We start from the raw sequence: 9,170 nt of genomic DNA, 5'->3' as shown, positions 1-9,170 counted from the left end.
TTGGAGCTCAATTAACGGAGTCTTCTTTCCACCATTCGATCCCCTCCGACCCCCTCGACTCGCTGCCTGGGACAAACCTCAGTGGTCGACCAGAGCGCGTCCAGCACATGCAGTCCTCTTCGGTTCTCCTCCCCAAAACCCTGGGCCTCGGACTCCCACTCGGGGTCTGTCCCATCTCCCAGCTTACAGATTCACGTCTCCTCTCTCTGTCCCCATCCACCTTCTGCCCAAAGCCCACAAAACAGAAGCTTACAGACACACAAGAAAGAATAACATCTACCCCAATTGGTTAACAAATGAATACAATTCTCTTATCAGTAATATTATAACCCAAATAAGCTGTGAGAGAGAAGCACTTTCTCAGCAGTTAACATAACAAAGAAGCCATTTTATTCTAACATAAAGAAGCCATTTTTATTAGCCTTAACAGTAACATAAAAGAAAAAAACCCTTACAGTTGTAATGGGGCCACTGGGGTGACTTGATTAGGTTTACCCACAACCTGACAAGTGTGACAAGTTCGGCAAAACGTCGTCACGTCTTTCCTCAACCCAGGCCGATAAAAATGTTTAAAAACCTTGCTCACAGTTTTCCTCACACCAAAATGTCCTCCCAAGTATATATTATGAGCCAAAGTTAAAATTTCATTCCGGTAAACTGTAGGAACCACTACCTGGTGAAAAACTGCCCAATCCCTGCTTGCAGGAGTCTTAGGTAGTCTCCACTTCCTCATTAATGCTCCACTCTTGAAATAATACCCTACTGGCACCTTCGCAATCTCATTATCTGGGACAGCTTGTTCTCTTAAAGTGGCAATCTCAGGGTCTCTGCTTTGCTCCACTATAATCTCCTTCCTAGTCAAGGACAAGTCTTTAAGGTCAGAACTATTACAAGGATCCTGATCAAATAATGAAGGTAGAAAAGTTACTGACAAATCATCAAAATCTGAATCCTGATTTGAACTGTCGCCAGTAACAGACCCATGCTGCACAGAACCCTCTGCCTCGGCAAACTTTCTTTCCATAGCTTGGGTTATTGCACAGGAGGCATATATGTTAGAATCCATCTTTGGATCATCAACGATCGGCTTAGTTGTCATCTGCTAGGTCATTCCCTAACAGTATAGAAACACCATCCACCGGTAAACTGGGTCGCAGTCCTACTTTAACAGTTCCTGAAACTAACTGTGACTTTAAAACTACTTTGTGCAGAGGTACAGACATAAGGTTGCTCTCAATACCAGTGTCAGTCTCATCATTAAACACTAGAACACTCTCTAAAATTAATGACCGAGAAACACCAGTATCCCGAAGAGTTTTTATTGGTACTTGAGTTGTCCTTGCATTCACTGAAACAAATCTCTCTGACATAAGAGGATCGTATCCATTCTTAACCTGGTCAGACCTTGAGAGAGCTTCTTTTGAATGTCCCAAACCCTGTGGTTTTATGGGCGTTTCAAAGTGTTGCATGCAGGCATCTGGAACTGCCTTCTTTTCTCTCTTCTTCAGATAGAAACAGCCATAACATGTCCAGGTTTCTTACAATAGTAACAAGTAAGACCAAACTGTTTTCCTTCACTTGCTTCCCTTCATTCTTACCTTTAGCACTAGTTTCTGATTTAATCTCTGGTTTACCCTGACTATCCAGGCTACTCTTTTGGAAAGTTTTACTCAGAGTAAACTTACTCTTATGGGTTACAGCATACTCATCTGCTAATTTAGCAGACTCTGGCAACGTGGCAGGGTCCTTTTCATTCAAATATTCCTTTATGCTATCAGGGACACAACTTTTAAATTTCTCAAACAAAATCAGCTCCTTTAAGGTGTCATAATCCTCATTCACATTTTTAGAGGTACACCAGTGCTCAAAACACACAGATTTGTCATAGGCAAATTCCACATGTCTGGTTCACATGTTTCTTCAGACTTCTAAATCTCTGTGTATAAGCTTCCAGAATCAGTTCATTAGCTTTAAGTATAGCCTGCTTCACAGTATCATAATCAGCTGCCTGTTCACTGGTTAAAGTCGTATAAACTTGCTGTGCTTTACCTTTAAATACACTTTGTAACAGGACAAGCCAGCGCTCTTTCCGCCAAGGTATCCCTGTAAGATTCAGTTTTTCAGCAATTTCCCGCACCTTACCCTTTTTCACAGATACTAATGCCACAGGGGTTGGTAATTCCAGAAAGTTCCCAACATCCATTGCCGCTGATTACCACACACAAACCAATCAAACAAAAAGAATTTTCCCTTTTTAATAAAACAACTAATTAAGCTCTAAGCAACATACATCAAAGTTGCTGGTGAACGCAGCAGGCCAGGCAGCATCTATAGGAAGAGGCGCAGTCGACGTTTCAGGCCGAGACCCTTCGTCAGGACTAACTGAAGGAAGAGTGAGTAAGGGATTTGAAAGCTGGAGGGGGAGGGGGAGATGCAAAATGATAGGAGAAGACAGGAGGGGGAGGGATGGAGCCGAGAGCTGGACAGGTGATAGGCAGAAGGGGATACGAGAGGATCATGGGACAGGAGGTCCGGGAAGAAAGACGGGGGGGGGGTGACCCAGAGGATGGGCAAGAGGTATATTCAGAGGGACAGAGGGAGAAAAAGGAGAGTGAGAGAAAGAATGTGTGCATTAAAAAGAGTAACAGATGGGGTACGAGGGGGAGGTGGGGCCTAGCGGAAGTTAGAGAAGTCAATGTTCATGCCATCAGGTTGGAGGCTACCCAGACGGAATATAAGGTGTTGTTCCTCCAACCTGAGTGTGGCTTCATCTTTACAGTAGAGGAGGCCGTGGATAGACATGTCAGAATGGGAATGGGATGTGGAATTAAAATGTGTGGCCACTGGGAGATCCTGCTTTCTCTGGCGGACAGAGCGTAGATGTTCAGCAAAGCGGTCTCCCAGTCTGCGTCGGGTCTCACCAATATATAAAAGGCCACATCGGGAGCACCGGACGCAATATATCACCCCAGTCGACTCACAGGTGAAGTGATGCCTCACCTGGAAGGACTGTTTGGGGCCCTGAATGGTGGTAAGGGAGGAAGTGTAAGGGCATGTGTAGCACTTGTTCCGCTTACACGGATAAGTGCCAGGAGGGAGATCAGTGGGGAGGGATGGGGGGGACGAATGGACAAGGGAGTTGTGTAGGGAGCGATCCCTGCGGAATGCAGAGAGAGGCGGGGAGGGAAAGATATGCTTAGTTTCACCCTGCCCTCAAGTTTACCTGGTCCATTTCTGACACCTCCCTCCCCTTTCTAGATCTTTCTGTCTCTGTCTCTGGAGACAGCTTATCCACTGATGTCTACTATAAGCCTACTGACTCTCACAACTATCTGGACTATTCCTCTTCTCACCCTGTTTCTTGCAAAAACGCCATCCCCTTCTCGCAATTCCTCCGTCTCCGCCGCATCTGCTCTCAGGATGAGGCTTTTCATTCTAGGACAAGGGAGATGTCTTCATTTTTTAAAGAAAGGGGCTTCCCTTCCTCCACTATCAACTCTGCTCTTAAACGCATCTCCCCCATTTCACGTACATCTGCTCTCACTCCATCCTCCCACCACCCCACTAGGAATAGGGTTCCCCTGGTCCTCACCTACCACCCCACCAGCCTCCGGGTCCAACATATTATTCTCCGTAACTTCCGCCACCTCCAACGGGATCCCACCACTTAGCATATCTTTCCCTCCCCGCCTCTCTCTGCATTCCGCAGGGATCGCTCCCTACACAACTCCCTTGTCCATTCGTCCCCCCCATCCCTCCCCACTGATCTCCCTCCTGGCACTTATCCGTGTAAGCGGAACAAGTGCTACACATGCCCTTACACTTCCTCCCTTACCACCATTCAGGGCCCCAAACAGTCCTTCCAGGTGAGGCATCACTTCACCTGTGAGTCGACTGGGGTGATATACTGCGTCCGGTGCTCCCGATGTGGCCTTTTATATATTGGTGAGACCCGACGCAGACTGGGAGACCGCTTTGCTGAACATCTACGCTCTGTCCGCCAGAGAAAGCAGGATCTCCCAGTGGCCACACATTTTAATTCCACATCCCATTCCCATTCTGACATGTCTATCCACGGCCTCCTCTACTGTAAAGATGAAGCCACACTCAGGTTGGAGGAACAACACCTTATATTCCGTCTGGGTAGCCTCCAACCTGATGGCATGAACATTGACTTCTCTAACTTCCGCTAGGCCCCACCTCCCCCTCGTACCCCATCTGTTACTCTTTTTAATGCACACATTCTTTCTCTCACTCTCCTTTTTCTCCCTCTGTCCCTCTGAATATACCTCTAGCCCAGCGGTATGCTTCTATAGTTATCAAACAGCCGAACTTAAAGACAATTCTTAACAGATCTTATTTAAGCACAGTCCTAAGGTGGTAATTTAATAAGTCCAAATGATTCCTGAAATATTCGAGAGGAGAGACTTCCCAAACCAGTTTGGAACAGTCGCCGAAGCAAAGACATCACTGCCAACGCAGCACCCAGCCAAATATTCTTTTTCAATATTTTTATTAATTTCTTACAAAAAAGGATACAGAGTACTGTAGGATATATGATATGTATCGATTACAATATATTGAAATCACAGATGAAGTGTAATTACCCCATATCCATATAAATTAAATTTAAACATAATATTGAAAAGAGATCATTTTATTATATAAAAAATCTAAACCCACGACCAGGAAAAAAAACAGCTGTTTGGTTAAAAAAAAGGAAAAAATCCTTAACATATAGTAAAACATATTATTAGCCAACATCTATGCTTAATAGCAAATCAAAGATTTTGAAAATAATTCAAAAAAGGTCCCCACAATGTTAAAAAATCTTGTCTAGGTTCAGAAATTGAACAGCGAATCTTCTCTAAATTTAAGCAAGACATAACATCACGTAACCAATGAGTATGAGTAGGCACAGTGGCATCCTTCCACTGAAGCAATGATACCCTCCTGGCTATAAGAGACATAAAGGCCAAAATATGCAGATCATGTGTCTCCAAAATAATATCATTTCCTCCAACAGTACCAAATAAGGCAGTCAAAGGATTAGGTTTAAAATTTACTTTAAAAAGCACCGAAACAGTTTGAAATACTTCCTTCCAATATTTTGCAAACTCAGACAAGTCCAAAACAGATGCATTAGTGAAGCTTCTCCATTATATATCCAAATAAAAACGAGACAGCTTATCTTTAGACAAATGGGCTCTATGAACCACTTTAAATTGTAGAAGGGAATGACGGGCACATAACGATGAGGTATTAACCAATTTAAAAATTTCATTCCAAGTGTCCCCAGAAATTGAAATCTGTAAATCTTGTTCCCAAAGATTTTTAATTTTATCTAAAGGAATATTTCTCATTCCCAACAACATACCATAAATATTAGATATAGATGCATTATGGAAGGGTTTCAAATTAAAAATAATATCAAGTAAATTTTTATCTGGACTTTTAGGAAATGTATGTACTTGAGAACGCAAAAAGTCTCTAATTTGTAAATATCAAGAAAAGTGAGTTCTCAGTAGACTATACTTAACTGACAGTTGTTCAAATGAAGAGAGGCTATCTCCAACAAACAAATCATGAAAATATTTAATACCCAATCTATTCCAGTCTTTAAAAGCTACATCAGACATAGAAGGTTTAAAAAAAAAAGTTAGAAAAAATGGGACTGGAAAGTGAAAAACTCAATAAACCAAAATATTTTCTAAATTGTACCCAAATCCTCAAAGTGTGTTTAATTACAAAATTATCAGTTAAGATACTTAAAGATAAAGAAATTGAGGATCCAAGAAGAGAAATGATAGAAAATTTATTAACAGAGTTAGCTTCTAAAGAAACCCAGGCTGTACAGTCCTCTCGATTAATATAATATAACCAAAACGTTAAGATTCTGTATATTGACTGCCCAGTAATAAAACCTAAAATTGGGTAAGGCTAAACCTCCATTCTTTTTAGCTTTTTGAAGATGAACTTTATTTAATTGAGAAGTTTTATTTTCCCATATGTAAGATATAATAGAATCCAAAGAATCAAAAAAGGATTTAGGAATAAAAACAGGTATGGCCTGAAATAAATATAAAAATTTCGGCAAAATATTCATTTTAATAGAATTAATTTGGCCAATCAACGATAAAGAGAGGGGTGACCAATTTGATAGTGCCTTCTTAACATAATTCAGAGGTGTAAAACATTTTCTTTAAAAAGGAATTTATAATTCCTAGTCATTGTTACGCCCAAATAAGTAAATTGATTGCTTATAATTTTAAAAGGAAGGTTAGCGTTAACTAATACCAAATTATTAAAGGAAAAAGTTAACTCTTATGAAAATTAAGTTTATATCCTGAAAACTGACTAAAGCAGGGGAGTAAAGAAAGTAGAGAAAGTAGACTCCACATTAGAAATGTAGAGCAAAAGGTCACCAGCTTAAAGTGAAACTTTGTGGGTAATACCCCTCCTTAAAATACCAGTGATATCATTAGATTCCCAAAAAGCAATAGCTAAAGGTTCTAAGACCAAATCAAAAAGCAAAGGACTCAAAGGATAACCTTGTCTAGTTCTACGATGAAGTTTAAATGGTTTAGAGTACTGAGAGTTAGTAAGAACCTGAGCGGAGGGCAATAAATAAAGTAATTTAATCCATTTAATAAAATCGGACCCAAAGTTAAAATTTTCTAAAGTTTTAAATAAATAATTCCGTTCAACCCGATCAAAGGCTTTCTCAGCATCTAAGGATATCACACATTCCGAAATCTCTTCAGAGGGAGAATAAATAACATACAATAAATGACGAATATTAAAGTGGGAGTATTGATTTTTGATAAATCCAGTCTGATCATCAGAGATAATAGATGGCAAAATATTTTCAATCCTACGAGCCAAAAGGTTAGATAAAATGTTAGTATCAATATTAAGTAAGGAAATAGGTCTATAAGAAGAGCATTCAATTGGGTCCTTATTCTTTTTAAGAATAAGCGAAATAGAGGTATTACATAATCAGCAACAATGAATATATAATTGAGTCAGGATTTTATAAACAAACAAACATTTATTAAACTCTGCTCAACAATAACGAAAAGTATTTAAACAACTAACTTAACCAGAAGTTAACTGCTATATGGTATCTCTGGAACAGTTCTTAAAGTGGTAAATTCGAACACAGTTCTTAAAGTGGTAAATTCAAAAGTTCAAGTGATTTACACAGTCAATAAGGACAGACTTCTCCGGAAACAGCTTTCTTCGAAGATGTGACGTTACTGTTGATCCTCCAAAGGATTCACGTTGAAGGAAATAAAACGGCTTAAAGGAACTGACCTTTTTCTGGTGAGTGAACACTACACAAACTTCCCTGCTCTTGCAGAAGTTATCTCAGATGCATGTCACTATTTCTGAATGAAGACTCAATAAGGTCGATCCTTTAGTCACTTCTTTCCTCACTCTCCAATCCTGGACTGTAAAGGAAAAATTATAGATGCAACACACAAAACTGCCAGCACCAATCTTTGCACCTTAAAATAGAAATAGAAAGTAAAACTCCATTTTAAAACGAAACTGCGTCATGAGATAAATACGCAGCATAACGAAGTAACTGACGAACTAAGAAAAACTAAACTGCGTAACAACAGGGGTTTCCTGTTATATACCTGTTCAGAACATGTCATCACGTGACCTCACACTGGTGCGAAAATTACATCATGTGACCTCCACAAGACCATTACATCATGCTCATAAGACACTCAATCATATCATGGTCATAAGACAGTCACAAGATACCCACGAGGTATGTAACACCTCCCTCCAAAAAAGGAAAATTTTGGTCTTTTATGAGCAAAATTTTAACAACTATTTACACAAAAACACAAATATATAAAATCTATAACATATACAATATACACAGTATTATCATACAGCACCTTGGAAACTAATATACAGTAGGAGTGCTACAACTGTTAAAATACCACTCCATAAAAAAAATTAACATTGTACATTTAATATCTAGATAGTCAGCAATGACATTATCTTTACCTTTAATATGAGTTATCAAAATATTACACTCCTGTAACATCAAACTCCAATTCATTAATCTTCTATTTTTGTTTTTTATCTTACTCAAAAACATTAATGGATTATGATCGGTGTAAACTATGAGTGGTTTCTGAGTAGTACCAACATACACATCAAAATGCTGTAAAGCCAAAACAAGATATAATAAGTCCTTTTCTATGGTTGAATAATTTCTTTGATGCAAATTAAATTTCTTAGAAAAGTAAGCTACTGGATGATCAACCTCATTACCATCCTCCCTTTGAAGTAACACTGCTCCTGCAGCCTCATCACTAGCACCTACACTAATGAAAATGGTTTTTCAAAGTCAGGTGACTGAAGCACAGGTTGATGACAAAGCATAGTTTTCAATTTATCAAATGCCTCCTGACAAGGCTCTGTCCAAACAAACTTTACACTTTTCTTCAAGAGATTGGCGAATGGAAGGGCAATGCCAGCAAAATTCTTACAAAATTTACGGTAATAATCTACCATTCCCAAAAATCTTCTGAGAGTCTTTTTACCAGTTGGAGTGGGTACTTCTAAAATTGCCTGAGCTTTTGCCTGAACAGGAGCTAACTTACCTTGACCCACAACATAACCAAGGTAGGTCACAGTGGCATGACCAAATTCACTTTTAGCTAAGGTAATAGTTAAGTTAGCTTTAGAAAGCCTTTCAAATAGTTTCTCCACCGCAGTAATATGTGCTTCCAAAGTGTCATTTCCTGTAACTAAATCATCAATATAGGCATCTGCATCTTTTAACTCATGAATCACAGAATTAATCATCCGCTGGAAAGTACCTGGTGCATTCTTCATCCCAAAGGGAAGAACATTATATTCATATAACCCGGATGGGGTTATAAATACAGAAATCTCTCTACCTCTATCCGTCAATGGAACACACCAATACTCTTTTAACAAATCAATCTTTGTAAGGAACTTTGCTTTTCCAACTTTGTCCAAACAATCATCCACCCTAGGGATTGGATATGCATCAGTTTTTGTCACAGCATTCACCTTCCTGTAATCAGTACAAAACCGAATACTATTGTCTGGCTTAGGCACCATAACACACGATGAACTCCAATTCGAATCAGAAGGCCTAATAATATTATTCTCTA

This window comes from Mobula hypostoma, chromosome 11 (genome assembly GCF_963921235.1).
Source record: "Mobula hypostoma chromosome 11, sMobHyp1.1, whole genome shotgun sequence".
In the NCBI taxonomy this organism is placed as follows: domain Eukaryota; kingdom Metazoa; phylum Chordata; class Chondrichthyes; order Myliobatiformes; family Myliobatidae; genus Mobula; species Mobula hypostoma.
Note: the sequence above shows the minus strand (reverse complement) of the source record.